The sequence below is a fragment of the Adiantum capillus-veneris genome, chromosome 5, assembly GCF_014529385.1.
Source record: "Adiantum capillus-veneris isolate H3 chromosome 5, ASM1452938v2, whole genome shotgun sequence".
Taxonomy (NCBI): domain Eukaryota; kingdom Viridiplantae; phylum Streptophyta; class Polypodiopsida; order Polypodiales; family Pteridaceae; genus Adiantum; species Adiantum capillus-veneris.
In genome coordinates, this window is record NC_140935.1 from 52487541 (window position 1) to 52509939 (window position 22399).

At 44.3% G+C, this 22399-nt stretch overlaps 1 protein-coding gene and 1 pseudogene across 3 annotated transcripts in view; both read left to right on the plus strand.

Annotated features, from left to right (window-relative positions):
* LOC147457315 (NF-kappa-B inhibitor-like protein) overlaps positions 1 to 22399 on the plus strand; it is a 95680-nt gene that overhangs the window by 38338 nt on the left and 34943 nt on the right. The gene's annotated exons all lie outside the window — the stretch shown is intronic.
* On the plus strand, positions 11593 to 12640 carry LOC147457316 (uncharacterized; annotated as a pseudogene).

Here is a 22399-nt window from a genome sequence, read left to right on the forward strand (position 1 = left end):
TGTTTTCTCCAAGGATGAGGCAAAACATAGAGAACATCTGCTTCAGGTCTTTCAGGCATTACGAGATCACACGTTGGTGATTAATGCGAAGAAAAGTGAATTTTTCCTATCAGAGATACACTTTTTGGGACACATTGTCTCAGCAGCAGGAGTGCAAATGGACCCGGCCAAGATAGAGACTATCCGTGATTGGCCCGATTTGAAGAATATCCATGAAGTTAGAAGCGTTTTGGGTTTGTGTTCGTACTTCAGGCGGTTCATTAGAAAGTTTGTAGAGGTTGCTTCCCCTTTGCATATCTTGACAGAGAAAGGAGTCCCTTTCTTGTGGGGACCCACAGAGGTGACTGCCTTTCAGACTTTGAAAGAGATTTTGAACACAAGACCAGTTTTGACTTTGCCGGACTTGCAGAAGTCATTTGAAGTATATTGTGATGCTTGTGGTCGTAGTTTGGGTGCGGTCTTAATGCAAGAAGGCCATGTCATTGCCTACGAGAGCCGATCTCAAGGCCAGAATTGATAGCACAGATTTATGAGAAAGAGCTTTTGACGGTTATCCATGCTCTTACTCAGTGGCGACATTACCTACTCGGAGCTGATTTTACTGTCTTCACAGAGCATCAGAGTTTATGCTACTTCTTGTCACAAAAGCAGCTATTGGAAAAGCAGATGCGGTGGGCGAACATCTTGTCAGAGTTTCACTACGAGATTGTCCATGTGCAGGGACATAAGAATTTGGTGGCAGATGCTTTGTCTCGGAAGCCGTTGGTTCTGGCTATTTTTGGTCGATCAGTATGCCATAGATAAGATTTTGCAGACATTCTCACACGGATACGGGATGGGGAGACAGTAGCGGGATATTCCATTCGGGATGGCTACTTGATGAGGAAAACCATGTTGTGCATTACACAGCCGTTGAGGGAAAAGGTTATGACCGAATGCCACTGTCCACCTTTTACGGGTCACGGCGGCATTGCTACTTGAAAGGGGTAGAGAGATACTTCTTTTGGCCGAGACTCAAAAAGGATGTGGACGAGTTTGTGCGCAGTTGCTTGGTATGCCAGAAGGTCAAGTTTGACAGGCATAAGGCACAGGGATTGTTACAGCCTTTGCCCATACCCACCCGCCCCTGTGAAAGTATTGCAATGGATTTCACTTTTGATCTCCCGAGAACACAGAGTGGTCACGATGGTATCTGGACTGTTAGTGACAGATTTAGCAAGCAGGCTCATTTCATTCCAGTGAAGAAAACAGTCAAGCCGGATCACTTAGCGAGACTGTTTGTGGCCTAGATTTTCAGATGACATGGCATGCCTGAGACGATCGTCTCCAACAGGGACCCGAGATTCACGAGTTTGTTCTGGAAGGCTATTTGAGAGAACATTGGTACGCGGTTGCAATTCTCGTCATCTCTCCACCCGCAGACTGACGAGCAATCTGAGATTGCCAATTCAGTGGTTTTAGATTTATTGAAACATTACATCTCGGATCAGAAGACTCAATGGGAAAAGTATCTACCTTTGGTTGAATTTGCCTACAACAACACGATACACTCTTTGATGGTCAAGGCGCCATTTGAGATTATTGAAGGTGCTACGAAGGTTCCACCCTTCCTAAGCACGAAAGATAAGATTTTTGAAGTCGATGATTACACGCGCGACTTGGACACGACTTTTGCCAAGGTCTGTGAGGCTTTGCAGAAATTTCAAGAAAGACAGAAAAAGGCAGCAGATCGCCATCGACGCGATTTGAAAATAAAGGAGAATGATGTCATGTCGATTGGTACATGTGCTAGATGTGTGTTCCTAGTGCGTTGGTACTAATAGTCAGTGTCTGCTAAGACAGTTTATGGTTTCTATCTGTTTTGTAGGCGTAATGGAGGGCAATTACAATGCTTTTAAGAGGGGGGTATGTCACAACTCAATGACGTGGCTGTCCAATACACACACACACACACCCTCTGGCAAGGACTCCCGGCTATAGGCAGTGATGTGGCAGGCCCGTAGGGACTGACCCGGAAAGCACGGCGGAATTTGCGGCACATTCAGTGGGGTGCTGACGTGGCAACTGCGTACGGAAAAAAGCCCCGCTTTTTATCTATGCAAGGGCTGAAGTCTTTCTACGCTGAGGCTTTTTGGGATTTGCTTTATTTCCACTAAGCTTGTAAGAGAGAGAACTTGCTTATAATTTTCAGCTTTTGGGGCTCTGCTTTTGGGCATCCCTTGTAACCTTTAAATAAGTGGGTAGGCTTCCTACTTCTCAGAGCATCTGGACGTAGTCTGAGAGTGAGAGCCTCCCACTCACTTGTACTTTTGCAACAGATTAATACAAAAAGAAATACCGAAAGGGGCGCCAGTCTTTGGGGCCAATATCTCTAGGCACGAAACTCCGCCAGGCCAGTGTTGAATCAATTGTGAACTGTGAGCTGTTTTGAAGTGAATTCTTGTGGTGTCGGGGTAGAGTCTCGACTTGGAGTATCCAAGTCTGTTACACAAGGCCTACCACAGGGCAAACGTGCGAAGCGGCTATCGGTGACAGAGTTTTGGCTTTCAGAGAGGGATAGCAGATTGTGGGGAGTCCTTTGGAGTGGAGTTGAATCGGCTTGGATCTTTTTTCGGCTTGGTTTGTACGACCATTTTTTGGAGTGCGAGGAGTACCCGATTACCAGATCTTGCAACTTCAAAATGGCCTCCCCTTGCTCGAGGCCCGACGACATAGACCAAAACCAACCAAAAGATATGGATGACGGATCGTCAACCATCCATTTAGCGGCCTATACACCGGCACAATTGTCAAGGAACCCAACAAATTGTTTGGCTTGAGTTTGTGAAGTCAAAAGCAAATGGAGGAGTTCGCTAGAGGACAACGGCAAAGGTCAGTTGGACAAGGATGGTAGTCCCAGTACTCAGTTAGCTGCCTCCCGACCCGGGAGGTACGACCACAGTCATGATTGTGATTCGACGTTTCTGGACAGAGATTATGGTAATAAAGATTTGACAGAGGAGATCGGTATGGCACTTGTGGCCACAGTGGCCTCGACGTCAGATTTCTAGTCAAATGACAGGTGTCACCACTAGCTTCAGCCAGAGAGAGGCTTGTTTGGTGGTAGAGAGGGGCAATGACTGCTCCCTATAATTAATTTGGACCCTTGTGTTGGAGTTCAAGTTATTAGTGTTTGGACCTATAGGTCAGAGTTCAATGCACATGCATCTAGCAAGGAACCAATTAGACGTCTAAAACACTATGGATGAGTGTTCCAATCCATTGTTGTTGGTCAGATTTTGGACAGGATGTGTTTCGACAGTTCATTATCATGGAGTTCTATATTTTGGACGTGATGTGTTCACATTTCACGAATGGGGGATTATTAGACGTAGTATGGTCTACAGCTCAAAGTTTCTACAAAGGCAACCGATGCTCAAGATGGCATTACTTTCAGGTACAAAGTTGAGGAGAGCAACACAGAGGTGTATCCAGTTGTTGGCCACTACTGGGGTTTCCATGGTAGCTTCTTCATTGACTTGATCTCACTATTGATGTCCACTGTGAGCTGCAAAGAGGGTGTTAAAGTTTTGGCATCTCAATTGAGGCCCAATGTGATCTCATTATTTAGTTTGGCTTTTAGGTAGGTATTTTACTTATTTGTCAAAGTCTTGGGTAGGGCAATTTATTGGGATTGCTATATAAGCAACCCCTTGCCTCCATTGTATACACTTTCAGTTATTCATTGCTAAGGTTGCTCGGTTTAGGAGACTCTCTCTCTCTCTCTCTCTCTCTCCCCCCTTGGTCTCTAGAGTCTACGCTTTCGCATCGTCGACTGAATCACAATAGCAGACACTTCAACTTGTCACTTGCTGTGTGTGTGTGTGTGTGTGTGTGTGTGTGTGTGAGAGAGAGAGAGAGAGAGAGAGAGAGAGAGAGAGAGAGAGAGAGAGAGATGAAATGTTATATTAGATGTCTTCAAAAGGCCAAAATGACCTATGAGACCAAATTGATACAATCTTGGTGGATCTAATATAGTGTCTGGGTACAAAATAAAGTGAAATAAACTGATACCATCATCATCCTCATCATCATCAATGCCCGAGGATGCCCGACATCGGGTGTTGTCCGAGAAAGTATTGCATCGGTCGCTGAAGAGCATCGTCAATGTCTGCCTCTGTAAATAGTTGTACTGGACGCCTTCCATGTCGTGCTAGAATAGTCTTGATCCTTTGATGGAGTCTCTGTCTCGATGACGTGGTCGCCCTCGTAGACGTGGGCATCTAGCTCTCCCGAGCTCATTGGCTCTGTCAATTAATGTACCTTTGGTATATGTCGGTTTTGAGGTCTGCTGTGAAGCTTGCTCATCTGACTACCGAATCCCTGCTCTAAAGAAGTCAATGATCTCCCTCTGTGAATGTCTCCCAATGCCTGATCTCCTCAAGAGACTCTCCTTGTGTCACAAACTGCTGACATGTCAAGCCCTGAAGAATGGAGCCAACTTGCAGATCTCGTCCAAGGGGCCTAAACCCTAGAAGAAGCAGAAGTAACAAAAGAAGTAGAAGCAATAGAAGGATTTTATGTTGGCTTGCTGACGTTGCAAAGCCGTACGGAATCCTGCATTTTATGCTGACATGCTGACATGGCGATCGTACAGACGCCCAGATTTTGCGCTGACAGATGCTGAAGTGGCAGTGTACGGATTTTCGTAATTTACGTTGATAGGAGGTGATGTGGCACTGTACGGATTTCCGTTATTTGGGCTGGCAATTTTTTACATCAGCTTTTGAGGCCAATTGCTTTTAAGTTTGAAGGCTTTTCATAGGCCAAGGGCCTTTAAATATGTGCAGAGGGCTCATTCTCTGGCACGCTTCAATAATAAGATGCAGAGCGCGAGTACCGACATTGTACTGAGTTCAAGTAATATAAAGAAATACCGAAAGGGGCGCCAAGGTTTGGGGCCAATACTCTCTGGGGTGGAATTCCACCACTCCATGTCGCGTGTGCTCTCTCTCTCTCTCTCTCTCTCTCTCTCTCAATTTAGTTGTTATTGAAGTGCTTAAAGTTGTTCAGACTGTTCTTTTTCGTTGGCACGTGGTGCCCGTCTTGAGACACCCTATGTCTGCGTCGCTCTAGCAAAAACATTCCGATGCATCTCTGATCTTGATATCTCATGACTCTAGCCAACGGTCCAAAGCCCCCTCTGAATAGACAATGAAAGCGGCCTCGTATCTCACAGTATACTGTACAATGACAAATGCGATGTAACTCTGTCTTTGGCTCTATGTGGCACAACTTGCAAATCCTGGCCTCTGTTGGCACCCTTTTGAATCTGCTAGTCTCAATCTCTAACTGATGGGATAATGTGCGCATTTGACCAATAGCACATCGTATCCCATGGGATAAATGAGTGTCCATGTAGGTTGCTCTGATCACATATCCATCCTCTGTTAGCTGGAGAAGATGGTCTCTATAGAAAGCCTTCTTCGTGCCCAACTCTTGTGTCGGTTGTATCCATGTGCTCCTAGTATTTAGCTGAATCAGATCTTGACGTATGAGTCTTGTTAGGTGCAGCGGAAAGAATGTTGTATTTTCTCAAGACTAGTGATCTTTACTGCTCAAATTTCCTTTTAGTTCTTAGGGAAAGAGAGAGCTTTCCGTCTTATGGAGAGTGCTATGATCACGAACAAAGTGAGTGGATTGTGCGTGCAAGTGAATGAGACCGAGAGAAGGAGAGAGAAGAGATACGACACCCGAGAGGTTGTAAAACCCTCCTCCGAAGGCCCCACTCTCGTCGGCGAGAGTGGTCTACTTTGATTGCACAAAGGTGTACAATGCGAAAGCAATGGACTGATGCAATGGGACTATGCCGCTGACGACGACGGTGATGACGACGACTTGATGGCTGAAATCTGTAGGCTTCTAATCACTGAATTCGGGGACTGATTCGGTGGCTGAAAATGACTGTTTTGGGCTGTGTTTTTATGGCTGAAAATGGGGAACCATCTGCAACCTTCTTGGGGTGGTTCTGCTATGCTTTGTATGTCGAAACCTGCGTTTCTTCAATGCTGAATTTCTGATCCAAAAACGCTGGAATGGTAGAGGTGCTGCTGCGTTTTCTGGCTGAAAACGCTGGTTCAAAAACGCTAAGGCTATGGGTACTGCTGCCGCAAACGGGATGAATCTGCAACTGCTAGAGGACTTGGGGGGTGAGGGCAATCAAGCCAAGGCTGAAATCGTCAGGAGATCTGGTATGGCTGAGGAAACGTAAAAACGCTAATGCTGCTGTGGTTCTGTCGCGGGAAAAACACCGAGGTTGGCTGATCTACAAGAGTTCAAAAATGCTATGCCTTTGGGCTGATCTGCTGCTGGAACTGTCGCCAGAAGTGGGGGAGAACTTCAGGGCGAGGATGCTCTATGAAAATCGCCAAGGTGATGGGAGGTATGGCGATGGGGGCTCATGAGGGGGGTTAATGCTGAGAAGTTGCCTTTTGAGCGGGAATCTCCTGTTGCCTCTTCTGCCAGAAAGTGCTAACTTGGGTTTGCTTATATATTAACTTAGCAAAATTGCCCTACCTACTTTTGTAGGAAAGTCACTTAAAAATAATAAGTGAAAATCCCAATAAATAGGAAAATAGGCTAAATGCACTGGAAAATTCCCCTAACTGATGCTAATGGATTTTGATGGGAATTCCGATGATCATGTTGTGTGCAACCGGAGGATATGCATCTATCCTAAGTGACTGGGCATGCACGGTCTACGAATAGACTCACAAAAGTGCCAGATCATTGCTAATCTAGACTTGACTGAACTGATTGAACCCTGCTGTGGTGTAGCTTGTCCACGGACACATAGGGTTGGGATGTGTCACGTGACAAGTCTAGTGATCTTTGTCCGTGTGAGAGATAGGGAAGGTGCATCCAAGGAGTACTGGAACGGAGGCATTCTATCCATGGTGAAACCATGTAACTGAAACCATGATGTCTTTTGCCCATACCAGCACGTTGTATCCCCCTGTAGCGCTAGCTGTCGGGATGACTCAAGGGCTATCTGAGTATATCTGTCTCTGAGGAGGTCCCATAAATTGTGCATGTCACGTGCACATCTAACCCTATGTGCATGTGGACAAGCTACTTCAGGTCCAGGGTTCAAGTCAGCTTAGGAAGTGCTCTGATACCAATGTAAGGTGCAGCGGAAGTGAATGTTGAACTTTGCTCAAGATGAGTGCTCCGAATTGTGCTCAAGGGTTCCTTTTACTTACAGAAGGGAGAGCCTTCCGTTCCTTTAGTGAGAGAGTGCAATGATCACAAACAAAGTGAATGACACTGTGAATGAAGGTGCTGAGAGAGAGAGAGAGAGAGAGAGAGAGAGAGAGAGAGAGAGAGAGAGAGAGAGAGAGGAATACGACACCAGACAGTTGTCAAACCCTCCTCCAAGGGCCCCCCCTCTCTATGGCGAGAGAGAGGTCTATGCTATTGATTGCACAAATCTGGTACAATGGTCTAGATGCAATGGACTTGCTGACGATGTTGACGGCAATGATGACACTGTGAATGAAGGTGCTGAGAGAGAGAGAGAGAGAGAGAGAGAGAGAGAGAGAGAGAGAGAGAGAGAGAGAGAGAGAGAGAGAGAGAGATACGACACTAGATGGTTATCAAACCCTCCTCCAAGGGCCCCCCCTCTCTATGGCGAGAGAGGTCTATGCTATTGATTGCACAAATCTGTCACAATGGTCTAGATGCAATGGACTTGCCGACGATGTCGACGACAATGATGACGATGACGAGAGCTGCTGAAGTCTGAAAACGCTGGCTGATCTGGCAACTCCACAAGTGCCAGGTTGGTCTTGTGGTTGAAAACGCCGAGTCTCCTGCCGGTCTTGTTGAGAAGGTGCATGTCAAGTCACTAGAACTCTGCTGCCTCTTCTGCCAGAAAGTGCTAGCGCTAGGTTTCTTTTATAGAGCTTAGCAAATTTGCCCTACCCAGTTTCCCAACAAAGTCACTTGCTAATAATAAGTGAAAAATGTATAAAATAGGGAAAATGGGTTCTGTGCATTGTAAAATGCTCATGATGGGTACTGACTGTAATGCTGATGATCATGCTATGTGCAACCGGCGGATATGCAACTACTCTTAGTGTCTGGACATGCACGGCCTGTGCAGAGGCTCACAAAGGTGTCAGAACACTTCCTAAGTTGACCTGAACCCTTGACCTGAAGTAGCTTGTCCACATGCACATAGGGTTAGATGTGCACGTGACATCCCCTCTTTTTCAAAGTGAGGTACTGGTACCGAACTGTATGGCGTCGAGGGAGGTCGCTAAGAACGTCTGGAATCTTGGGAAGGACTCTTCGTCCGCCCACTCTGATGCGTGGGTCGTGCGATACTTGAACTTCATAAAGGTCTGCAACGCTTGCTTCTTTGGGCCGCACCGAAAGTGACACAAAGTGATCTGTGGCTGCTTCAATGCAGTTGAAGTGTTGGGTTAAAGGCCTTCTTTAGAAATTCCACCTTCTTTAGGAATTTTCCTCCTTGGAGATTCTTGAAGTGTTGGGTTAAAGGCCTAAATAACCCCGTTTTGTACATTTTTATACTTTGTCCAGGTTCACATTGAACTTGGACACATTTTTTTAAAGTCACTTATAATAAAAGTGGGAAAACCCAAAACTCACTTATTGAGTTTTCCCCAAAAATGTGAGCTCTCTCTCTCTCTCTCTCTCTCTCTCTCTCTCTCTCTCTCTCTCTTTGCTTCGATCCCTAGCGCTTCCTCTCTGTTGCACTCCGTCTCCTGCTTCTTGCCCCAATCCTGCACTACATCGTGACGCGCACCTACCGGTACCCTCTGCTTCGTGCTTTCAACTCGTATCAGAGTCCTAGGTTTTCACAAGGACCCAGGTGCAGGTGGCTGGACAGCAAGCAAAAGGTGTTTTCTTGCGACAATCTCCACCTCTATCGCGAACTCCCTTGCTTCCGGGGTCACCGGGGATACCTAGAGTGCCAAAGCAGCCCAAAACAGGCTGTTTTTAGGTCAAAAACAGGTTATTACAGCAAAGTACATGTTCTCTCATGATGTATTAAGTTGTGGGAACACTTGTACTTGGTCCCTACTACCCTAAATCAACCAAATTTGCTGAAAAAGAGGTTCTAAAACAGGTTTTTACAGCAAATTACAGATTTACGCAGGTTTATGCAAATGTTTATTTGATGTATTTGGATTGGGGAAAGTATTAAATGCTGCAATTCTCGAGCATTAAGTAAGTTTTGGACGCAAAATGTCCTTTTCGAGTCAATTTTCTGCACTTTTATGCTAAAAATTGGGACTTTTGTCCATACATACTTCCAAAGGTTGCGTTTTTGCATTATGTACTCTTTGAGGTTAAAAACAACAACATTTGTTGTTTTTGGGCAAAATTTTACGTGCTTAATTTTATGCACAAAAAATTCAGAAATTGCTATTCTTGCCTAAACTTGCATAGTTTTGGCTCAAATTGTTTCTGTGACACTTTGGAGCTGTTGTGCACATTGCGGTGAGGTTATATTCTGTTTTTGGTGCATTTTGCCCAAAAATTTCAGCATTTAAGCCCTCTTGTTTGTGCAATTATGGCATCGACTTCCTCTGACGTTAAGAATCTCTTCGAGATCAAGCAGTTTGAGGGAACAGGTTTTGACCTTTGGAGGGATAGGATTCAAGGAATCCTCTTTCTTAAAGATTGTGACAGGGCACTTGAAGTAGAGAAGCCAGAAGATATATGAGATGTAACATCGCTTACATTGAACAAGAAGGCCATTACCTACATTAAAATGGCCGTCTCTGACGAGATCTTGGTAGATCTCAAGGGTCTTGTCAATGTGTTTGAGTTATGGGAGAAATTAAAGGCAACGTATGAGAATACGACTTAAGTTAATCAGGTGCATTTGATGCGGAAACTTGTTGGCATGCAGTTAGATGAGTAGCGGTGCAGAGCATTTGTCATTGTTTACAGGCACTCTATCTTAGTTACAGGACTCAGGTTTGCCCCCTTTTGATGATAAGCTCAAAGCTATCTTCTTGCTGATGGCTCTACCTGATTCTTGGGAAACATTGGTGGTCTCATTGTCAAAAAATCCCAACTTGACTTTTGATGGAGTTAGGGGTTCAATATTGAATGAAGAAATTGGGAGGAAAGCAAGTGGAGAACGAGGTGGCTCAGCCAACATGGTTAGAGGCAAGACAGAGAAGAAGAATGCCTATGCACAGAGAAGTAAGAGTAAGAGTAGAGAAAGGGGAAATGTTAGCAAAGGCAAGGGTGATGTGACATGCTATCAATGTGGCAGGAAAGGTCACAAGAAACCTGACTGCAGGTACTATAAGGCATAATTGGAAAGGAAGAAGAACAGTGGAGACAAAAAGAAAGAGATTGATGCCTCTCTCAATGTTCATACACAGGATATGCAGATCACCAAGAGTGATCTAATTGATGCTTTATTGACTGTTAATGATGCATTATCCCAAACTTGGATAGTTGATTCCGGTGCTTCATTTCATGTGACTCCTATCAAGGAGTGCTTTTCTACTTTTGTTGCAGGCAGCCATGGCCATGTTTACCTTGGAAACAATCATGCATGTTCCATTGAGGGTATTGGCACTGTGCATCTTTCTATAGATGGCACAAATGAGCTTGTCTTGCATGATGTTAGATATGTGCTAGGAATCAAGAAGAGTCTGCTTTCTGTTGGTCAGATGCATATGCATGGTTACAGCATTTTGTTTGAGAGAGGATCATGGAAGATGACAAAAGGCTCAAGGCTGATTGTAAAAGGTACAAAGAAAGGGACACTTTACTGCTTGCATGGAAAGGCCTTGTTGGGCAAATTTATTGCTTTGGCTGAAATTAACTCACATATGGAGTTGTGGCATAAGAGGCTTGGCCATATGAGCCAAAAAAGGCCTTACTAAGCTTTGTAATTTGAACAAGCTTGATGCTAAAGGCACAAAGCTTGATTTTTGTAATGAATGTCAATATGGCAAGCAAGTGAAAAGTTCTTATTACTCCCGTGTCTCTCGCAAATCTAATGTGCTTGATCTTGTACATTTTGATGTTTGTAGCATGCCCACTAAATCTATGGGGTTGCATATTGTTTTGTCTCTTTTGTATGATCATTCTAGAAAAATCTGGGTTCATTTGCTCAAATCTAAGGATGAAGCCTTTGCTGTGTTTAAGAAATTTCATGCATTTGTGAACACCCAAATAGGTACAAGCTGAAATGCTTGTGTACGGATAATGGGGGTGAGTTCACAAGTGGTGAATTTAACAAATTTTGTGAGAATTTGGGCATTAAGAGGGAGCTTACTGTTCCATACAACCCCTCTTCTAATGGTGTGGCTGAAAGATATAATAGGACTTTATGTGAGAAGGTGAGATGCATGCTGTCCACAGCTAATCTCCCTCATGGATTTTGGGGAGAAGCTCTAAAAACTGCAGTGCATATATGTAATCGATCCCCTCCCATGTCTTTGAAAGGTGACATCCCTGAAGAGGTTTGGTCTGGTAAACCTACTTCATATGATCACTTACGCGTCTTTGGTTGCGAAGTGTTTGTGCATGTAAGACCTGAGTTGAGGAGTAAGTTGGATGCAAAGTCCATTAAAGGCCTCTTCATGGGATACGGTGAAGGAGGTGAAATGGGCTACAAAATTTGGTTACCTCAGCTCAAAAAGGTTGTACGCAGCCGGGATGTTGTTTTTAATGAGGCAAGGCTGCTTAGTGCCTCTAATGGTGACCATAAGAAGGTCAAATTTCAGCATGTACAGCCACCTATTAGGCCTAATTTTGACCCTTGGGATGCACCACATATGGCAAAAAATGTTGATGAACGAGTGGTGTTTAAGCGAGATGATGTTGGACAGCAAAATGAGGCTCTTGAAGGGTATGTGCAAACAGGGCGGAAAATGATTCAAGAGCATGTGCAGCCACATAACAATGCTGAAAACAGGGCGGAAAATGATGTACAACAATCCTTTGTTGATGATATCATTGTTCCACCTGATGTAGACCCATTTCTAGATAATGTGGATCATTGGGTGAGGCGTTGTACTCGTCCAAGGCGGATTGTGAGTAGATATGATCCCTCTTTGCATTATATTATACTGACAGATGAAGGGGAGCCTCTCACTTATGAAGAGGCTAAGACATGTGAGTCAAGCAGTAAGTGGGAGTTTACAATGCAAGAGGAAATGAAATCCTTGTATGCAAATGATATTTGGGATCTTGTGCCATTGCCTAGAGGAAGAAAGGCTCTTCCTAACAAATGGGTATAAAAGATTAAGATTGTGGATGAAAAACCCAAGTACAAGGCAAGATTGGTTTCAAAAGGATATGCACAGAAAGAAGGAATTGATTGTCAAGAAATCTTTTCTCCGGTTGTAAAGCTTACAACTTTATGTGTCCTTTTTGCTCTTGTTGCGGTGCTTGATTTGGAATTGAATCAAATGGATGTAAAGACAACGTTTTTGCATGGTGACATTGAAGAGGACATTTACATGAAACAACCTGAAGGTTTTGTAGTTCCTACACGCGAGGAACTTGTATGCAAACTGAAAAGGGCTCTGTATCATTTGAGACAATCATCACGGCAATGGTATAAGAAGTTTGACACTTTTATGTTTTCTCAAGGCTTTAAACGCAGCCATGTAGATCATTGTCTGTATACGAAAAGAGATGAAGATGGTAGTCCCATCTTACTTGTTCTCTATTGTCACGTGACACATCCAACCCTACGTGTCCCTGGACAAGCTACAACACGATAAGGGTTCAGTCAGTCCAGTTAGTCTAGATTTAGAAGTGATCTGGCACTTTTGTGAGTCTGTTCGCAGACCGTGCATGCCCAGGCACTTAGTGTAGATGCATATCCTCTGGTTGCACATAGCATGATCATAAGCATTCCCATCAGAATTCTTCAGGGGAATTTTCCAGTGCTTTTAGCCTATTTTCTCTATTTTTGACATTGTTCACTTATTATTTTTAAGTGACTTTTGTTGGAAAGTAGGTAGGGCAAATTGAGTAAGTTTGTATATAAGCAAACCTAGTCTAGCACTAATTGGCAGAAGAGGCAACAGGAGCACTTTGCTCAATAGGCAACTTCTCAGCAAGACCAACCCCCGGGACAACTTGGGCGTTTTCTCTCACCAGAAGGCCTAGCGTTTTTGCACCAGATCAGCCAGCGTTTTTGCACTTGCAGATTCCCGGTGACAGTAGACAGCAGATCAGCCCTAGCGTTAGCAGTTCCATCAGCAAGGACAGATTTCAGTCCCTAGCGTTTTTGGTTTGCAGATCAACCGCAGCGTTTTTGCAAACCTTCGCGACAAGGACATCAAGAACATCAGCGTTTTCAGTTTTCAGCAGTCAGTACCTGCAGAAGAAGTCCCAAACCTCATAGATCTCACCTTCCGCAGCAGATCCTCGCCGCATTGTCAGATCCAACGCAGTTTGCAAATTCAACCCGAAAAACGCAGATTTCAGCATCTGTGTTTTCAGCGCGTCGTCATCGTACCGTCATCATCGACATCATCACCGACATAGAGTCAGAATTCAGTAGATAAAGATTTGCAGATTTCAGCCATTAGCATTTTCAGATTTCAGCCCGTCTCGTCATCGTTGGCAAGTCCAAGCATTGTAGAGATTTGTGCAATCATAAGCAGATTGCTCTCGCCATAGAGAGTGGGGCCTTCAGAGGAGGGTTTTTGACAACATTCTGGTGTCGTATTCTTGTCTCTCTATCTCTGAGTCTCATGTACCTTCATTCACAGTGTCATTCACTTTGTTTGTGTCCATTGCACTCTCTCACTAAAGGAACGGAAGGCTCTCCCTTCCGTAAGTAAAAGGAACCCTTGAGCACAGTTCGGAGCACTCATCTTGAGCAAAGTTCAACATTCACTTCCGTTGCACCTAACATCTATGTTGATGACATGCTGCTTGCCAGGAAACATAAGAGTAGTCTTGATGCTCTGAAACGTAAGCTAAATTCAGCATTTGCTATGAAGGATTTGGGCGATGCAAAGCATATTTTGGGCATGCGTATTAAAAGAGATAGAAAGCTCAAATTGTTGTTTTTATCTCAAGGAAGGTACATTGCAAAAGTACTTGACAGGTTTAATATGGTTGATGCTAAGCCTCTTGGAGTACCTTTACCTCCATACGCTAAGCTTAGCAAAGGAGATTGCCCAAAGGATGAGATGGCATTGAAAGCAATGAAGGGAATCCCATATGCATCAGCTTGTGGTTCTCTTATGTATGCTATGGTTGCCACTCGTCCCGACATTGCTTATGCAGTGGGAGTTGTTAGTCGATACATGTCGAATCCTGGCAAAGCGCATTGGGAAGCTGTCAAATGCATTTTGAGATATTCGAAAGGTACACAATCAAAGTGTATTTGTTATGGAAAAAGTGACTTAAAGTTGCAAGGATATTGTGATGCAGACATGGCAGGTGACATGGATACCAGGAAATCTACCTGTGGATATGTATTTGCCATTGCTGGTGGTGCAGTCTCTTTGTGTTCTAGGTTGCAAAAAATTGTGGCATTGAGTACTACTGAGGCTGAATATATTTGAAACTGAAAACAATGAATGAGAGAGACACAAAGAGAGAGAGAAAGAGAGGACATAGCATGTCGGGTCCAACCACCCTCAAGGGTCCCCTTGCTCTGTTTTTAGAGCAAATACTTGCTTTGTTACTTGCACAATGCTTATACAATGATGCTAAATGCTGAGATGCTGAAATGCTAATGAATACTTGATGCTAATGATACTGGGTACTGCTAAGGTGCGGAAGGTACTGCGGGTACTTGGTGCTTGGTACTGTCCGGTACTTTGGGTACTAAAGGTACTTGGGTGCTAAGGACACGGAGGTCCTGATGATCCCTACGTTGAGCTAGGCAGGAACCAAGCCAAAACGCAAGGGGTACTAGATGCTGAGGTACTACGTCGACGACGACAACGATGATGAGGGGTACTTGTGGTGTGGTGCTGCTGAGGTACTAATGGGTACTGTTGGAGATACTTCGTATTGTGACGAGGAGGAGGAGGAGGCTGTGGGCTGATCTGCTATTGCCGGTTACGGCGATAGGTTGAAAATTGGGAAACGTTGATGGTATGAGGGCTGACAATTGAATCGTTGATGATCTGTTGCGATGGGGAACTGTTGGCGACGACGAAAGGGCTGAATGTTGAAAACAGTAAGGGTTGAATGCTGAAAACGTCGCCCTTGTTGATGCCAAAACGTTGGTCCTGCTGGTGCTTCTAGAGAGGCTCTGTCACTGCTCCTCTGCCTTCTACTGGCACCCAAAGGGCTTCTTTTATAGGTCCTTTAACCATTTGCCCTACCTACTTTTAATGTCATGTCAAAGTCACTTATTAATAAATGACTTACGTGATTGTTCGTATGCCTATATGCTTAAGTGACTTAACTGTGCAAGTGAGGGTGGCCTGGAAATGCACGTCTTGCTAGAGGTTCACAAAATGCTAGGCTAGATCCTAAGCTAACTAAGACTGACGCTAGACTGTAGCAGAAGCTTGTCCACGTGGCGCAATTGCAGTGCACATGTGACATCTCCCCTCCTCAATAATGGCTCTGAGTGTTAGAATATGATCAAGAGTAGAGAAACCTCTCTTGAAACTGGCTTGTCCTGTTGCGCGTACATCCTCTTTCGCTGTGCTTCTACTCAACTGCTGCTCAAGGATGGATGCATACAACTGTGCCAATGCGTGTCCAATCATGATAGTGCGGTAGTTCCTAGGCTCCATTGAAACCAGCCCGTAGGGCGGTAGACTTTGGCTTTCACCCGAAACTTTACTTTAGACTCTGGGACACATAGAAAATTTGCAAATAAAACCTGTGATTGGAATTAACATTTCAAATGAACACGGCCTGGAAGCTAGAGCGCTTCAAGCAGAGGCTGACAACCTGTTGGCTCCAAAAACTGGCGCCCCTTTCGGTATTTCTTTATTCTTATTGCAAAAACCGATTCGAACACTTTCACCTAACTCTCACCAAGCTGCCCAAACCTTTCCATGGCTGTAATTGCAGGTTTTTGACCAAATTTCGCCAGCATAACGGTGCAAAACCCCTGTAGGTCAAAAGTACACGTCAAGGACACTTTTCCTTGTGGTTTGGAAGCTTTCCAGTGAGCTGCAGGTCAATTTCAATGTGCTTTAATTTCTTGTTTTGTCACTGTCAGATGCCCAAAGCCCTGTTTACGCATCCCAAGGCTTTCTCGAGGCTCCCTTGGCATTGCCCTGCAATTTAGGTATGAAACCCTAAACCTACAGAAAAATACAGCAGACTGTAATTCTCTGTTTTGGATCGTTTTGGGTGGAGCGAGCACGACTACGTGTGTCCTAGGTGCTCAGGCACGCAATGGGACAGTTCCCCTTTGAAACGGACGAGTTTTCACGTGAGAAAAATCTCCATTTTTGCAATTTCTCGTGATGCAACTGTGCGTACCTATAGGGGATTAGCAATTAGCTAATCCGGTTCTTGTACAGAAGGCTCTTGCCTTGGCAAATGCGCATAAAACCCCCAAAACTGTACATGGTCATTTGATATGTGCAATGTGAGGATTAGTGGTGCTAATCTTATAATTAAGACTAAAACTTCATACTTAAGATCAAACTTAGACTCAAGAGACTGAATGTGTGTTTGATTAATTGATTGAATTCTTGAAAATTGAGTACAATAGGCTCCTTATATAGGAGATGAAGAGGCACAATTGAAAAGACACGTCTCATGGTGAAGAGACGCGACTTTAGACGTAACACATCCTTTCGGCGAAGAGCTGCAACCATTGGACGAAGAGTCGCAACCGTAGAGCGAAGGGGTGTGACCAGTTGTCGAAGGAGTGTGGCTTTTGGGAAAGAGTCACGTCTCTTGAGCGAAGGGTCGTGACCATCCAAGCGTAGGGGTTCTCCTTGGCATGGCACTTTGCGTATCTGTAACTAGGAGTAGATGTAACATAGTCACAATCGTGACATGGAAAGGGGAGAGGGAGATACACGAGAGCAAATCATCGCGCTACATAGAGCAAGGGAGAAGGCAAGCTTTCCATTAAAGCTTCATCACCTGCACCAACTACTCACATACACTCTGTAGTCACACTGAGTAAAAATCAGCCCCCTTCTCAGATTTGGGCTCCTCCTCCAGCTAACGGATCTGGCAAACAATCGTGGAGTGCCATGTGTCCAATTTGCCTCTTTAGAGTTAATTCCTAGTACCCACCAACTTATAAGTGTAGCGAGGGGGCCTAAATGACTTTGAGCTGAGCCTAGACACCCTTTCACTGCTCGGATTCTAGTGCCGGTCGGCCTGACCAACTCGTGGCAACAAGGCCTTCCCGTCTGCAGGTGAAACTCTCGGTCGTTTCACACTATCCATACAATGTCGGGCCATTTGCAACTACAAAAAGAAGGTCCCAAAAATTAAATAAAAATCAACGAAAAGAAACCAACACTAAGGTTAGCAGTCACCACGTCCACGTGACATACCCCTCTCTTAAAATCGCAAACGTCCTCGATTGCATGCCATATATACATGCCATTGATGATCTTATGTTGTTAGCACCCTTCTATCATCGCATGTACCCGCAAGAAAGGTCATAACACATAGATACAAATGACTTAATGAGACCTCATATTTTTTTCATTTCCATCTATTATAGAAGTGAACATTATACCTTTAATACATGAAGAGGGATGCACACTTCTATTACACTGAATCCATATGTACACTTGATGTGCTAGCTCTATCATTACCCCTCCTTTGCACATGTTGGGTTGGGGCATATGTGGGTTGTAACCCAAAGGCCTCAAAGGTAAAGCTGTGACCCTGACAGTTCATGCTCTTCCATCCACTTTGCATCCATAGGTGGATACTTCTTGAACTTCACCAAATAGCGCCTTGCAACCTGTCCCTTAACTTTTCTTTCTTTATGTGGCAAAATCTACTCAAGTACCAAGATCTCATCAAGTTCATCGATTTTTGGTTGATCCTCCTGTGGCAGATCTTTTGGCACATCGCTCACAAAGGGTCTTAGGAGACTCACGTGAAACGCATTATGAATCTTCCAAGTGTCAGGCAATTTCAGCCTATAAGCAACATCGTGATCTTATCAAGCACTTGAAAAGGCTCATAGTAACGCATGCAAGGCTCATAGTAACGCATGCTGATCCTCGGAAACAACCTTTCCTTGCCCTTCATCTTCTTTAACCTTGCCTTTTCAAACCATAAGATTACCCAATCACCAGGTGAAAACAACAATGCATGACGGTGGTGATCAGCAACCCTTTTCTGCTTTGCGTGAGTCTTCTCCAAGGCAACTTTGATTTTCTTAGACATTTCATCCATGTTTTCAACATATCGATGTGCCTCAAAAATTTTGTCATTTGTATGCAAAATGAGACGAACTTTTTTGCCACCTTCAACAATCTCAAAAGGTGCCTTGCTTGTGGACGAATGAACCGTATTGTTGTTCGCATACTCAAGCATAGGCAAATATTGTTCCCACTTGCCCTTATTATGTGACACATAACACTTGAGCAGATCCAAGAGAGTAGAGGTAGCCTCTTCTATGAAAGCGCGAAGCAGAGGGTACCGGTTGGTGCGCGTCGCCATGTAGTGCAGGATTGGGGCAAGAGGCAGGAGATGGAGTGCAGCAGAGAGAAAGCGCTAGGGATCGAAGCAGGGAGAGAGAGAGCTCACGTTTTTGAGGAAAACTCAATAAGTGAGTATAAGTGAGTTTTGGGTTTCCCACTTTTATTATAAGTGACTTTTAAAAAATGTGTCCAGGTTCACATTGAACCTGGACAAAAGTATAAAAATGTACAAAACGGGGTTATTTAGGCCTTTAACACAACAACCTCCCACTTAAAGGCATAAATGACGCCTTTAAGTTAACCAACTCCCACCAGCTGTATGCAATGCTCATGTTGAGCCTTAGCAAGACTCTTGGTGAGAACATCTGCAGGGTTATCCTGTGTATGGATCTTAGTCAACGTGAATAGACCATCCTCCAATACTTGACGTATGAAGTGGTACAATGCACTTTATGATTTCCTCAAAGATGTATCTTTGATTGAAAACCTGCCCTCTCACTTAAAGTTCGAGGGTCTTCTATTCAAGAACTCAGGGATTAGATTGAATTCCCTTACTCCAAACTTTCTGTGTTCAATGATTCTCGTCCCACTACGGGGATTGGATTCTATGTACACTAAGGTGTACACTTTCAGCTTTTATTGCTGACTCTACCATCTGCTATAAAGTATTTTGCAGATGCGTCTACAAAATTCGGACAAAAGACCTTTGTTGAATTTCTTCATCTTTCCTTCCTCAGAGAGGATCGAGAGTGGAGCTACCTTGGCAAGAGTGAACCACTACTTGCTTTGACTCACTCGTGTTCCTATTGGGCAAACCCATCCCAATCTTCTTGGATGCCTTCCTCAAAGTGTAGAGGAAAAAAATTTGTCGAAAAATTCAGCCTTGAATTGAATCCAAGTCTTGTTGTAAGTTCCTTGCAGAGCTTTGGTATACCACCAAGTACTTGCAATCCCCTTGAGGTGTTTAATCACATGCATCATCTTCGACGCTTTTTCAGAAATTGCCTTTTGCAAAGGCAACTTCAAACTTGTCGAATCAAAGCGGTAGCTTTCGGGGCATCTTCCCTTCCGTCAAAAGTATCAAACTTGACTAGAAGTGTTCCTAGGTCTAGAGACCTTCTTCATATCCTTCCCGGAATGACGGGATTTCATGGCTATAGTTCTAGATTGACGTTCATGGATATTGTTTGGATTCTGAAGAATCTCGAGCATTCCGCTCCTTGGATTCTCTAGGTTGTTGCTCTTGTTGCCTTCTCAGAGAATCCCAAGCCTTGTGTCGACTTCTTGCAGAGAGAAAAAAAAATTCCAACTCTGCGAGCTTTTCCTTGCAGGACTTAGGGTTCCGCCTGCTTACTTCTCTCTTGGCTTGTCATGGCTTGTGCCCGTATCTTCCCAGAGTCGTCCTCCTTTACAGAGAAAGAGAGGAGACCATGCTCTGATACCACTGTCACAAACGGGAGCGCATAACAATATAAAATACATCGGATAAATAGGATTTATCACTTATTACTAAAGCCAGAGGATATAGAGAGAAATAAATAGAGAGAGAGATAGAGAGTGAGAAGATCGACACAGTACTGGGGACCAGAAGATGGGCTGGTCCCCCCCCCCCGTAATAGTATCTTTATTACTGAGGAGAAGTCTATACAAGCACTTGAACCGAACGTATTACCACGTTCGTTCTAGAAGAAGACTTGATGGTTCCTGGAAGCCTCAGCTTCCGATTCCTAGGGCAAAACCCTATTCAAAGGAAATTCCGTTCCTTATTCCAATTCCTCGAGAATCAAGGTTCTCGCCTCTGGATCTCACGGTTCACCTTCCAGACTCAGGGCATGGCATCCCTGCAACTCTTTTCCAACTCTCTTTCCAGAGTCCTCTTCCCGCAGAACAACTCTGCTTTCTCGGACACGAAGTCCTTACTTGGGAATCCCAACTTCTGGATCACAACTTGAGAGACTACCTCTCTCCGATCCATGGATCTACTTCCCAAACTCGGGTACGAAACCCTTGGGCTGATTTGGCTCTAGTTCCTGAGAGCGCTTTTCTCCTGCAGAGTCTCATGCCTTCCTCTGCTCCTACTCCCTCACGAAGAGGAAGTACACCTGCAATCAAATACTCTAAGATCATAACATGAAAATCGTTACCTTCAAAGTCTCAACGCTCAAAACGCAACTCCGTTCTCGAAAAGCAATTCCCCGGAAGAGATCTTTACATAGAAAATCCTCTCTTCTAATCCTACACACAAAAGAGGTGTGTTCTCGGGTTCCTTCTCGTAAATCAGCCCCTTCTACAACGTTTATGGGCTGAAAACAGAGAAAAACAGCAACTTGTCGCGATGGAAACACGCTTCGTAGGCACTTCTTCGCGAGGGAACTCGCGCACTGGGTCTTGGCGACATCTGGTACACTTGGGGCAGCCATGGGCATCACTTGCAACGTCTTCTTTACGGCTGAAATTTGCAGTAGCATCTCCTCCTTGCAAAGATTGGTCCTCCCCTCTGAGTGAGGGAATGTGATGCTTTTGTAGCTCCTAGCCATGGGCACGAATAGCTGCTTGCGTAGAGATCGCGGCCGTTTTCTTTTTTTTTTTCCCGATGTTCTGCCATAAAAAGAGAGAGAGAAAACGTTGGCTGATCTGTTGCCTTATTTATCAGATGGCTGCCCACTTATTAAGTGGGCGGCCGGTGTATTTTAAAAATAGTCTGAACCTGCCGAAAAACTCAATAAAACCTTATAAGTTAAAAACAATGCTTTCACAGCACTTCCCAAGCGTCCCTGGGAATCGCATGCACAATTGCAATGCAGACGCTTTCTCAAAAAGCATCTGTTTTTCTTCAAAGTTTCCTCTGGACCCATCTTCATTCAAGTGCTTGCTTTTTCCTTGTGCACAATTCTAACACAGTTCAGAATTTCCTCCCGACTATGGATATTCCCTTTCAGATGCACCCGTCACCCACCTTGTGACGCATCAGGAATACCCATCACCTAGTCCTTTCCTACCGAACTTACGGTACAATCTCCTTCACGATGCTCTATGTCACCCATCCTATGACGCATCAGAGATGTCCGTTCCTGGATGGTCGGATACTTCTTCTCGATGCTCCCTGTCACCCATCCGATCTGACGCATCAGAAGTACCCGTTCCTGGTGGCCTTACAGATATTCCCTTTCACAGTGCTTCCGTCATTACTCTGAATGACGCACTAGGAATATTCTGTACTCGGATGTCTCCAGTGAGAAAAACCCTGTCACTTAAAATTCCAATAATTCATTTAGAATTATTTTTCCTTGGTGTTCCAAGCGAGAAAACCCTCTCACTTATAAATCCAATAATTCATTTAGAATTATTTTTCTGTCAGATAAAGCCAATTTGGCAACACATGACTTAGCCTTTTTATAAGTAAGAGGTTCACCCTCATCTGTCAGCATAATATAATGTAAAGAGGGATCATATCTACTCACATTCCGCCTTGGACGAGTAGAACGCCTTACCCAATGATCCACATTATCTGGAAATGGGTCTACATCATGTGAAACAATGATATCATCAACAAAGGGCTGTTGTACATCATTTTCAGCCTTGTTTTCAGCATTGTTATGTGGCTGCACATGCCCTTCAGGAGCCTCATTTTGCTGTTCAACATCATCTAGCTCAAACACCACTGGTCCATCAACATTTTTAGCCATATGTGGTGCATCCCTAGGGTTAAAATTAGGCCTAATAGGTGGCTGTACATGCTGAAATTTGACCTTCTTATGGTCACCATTAGAGGCACAATTGTTTGTAAGCAGCCT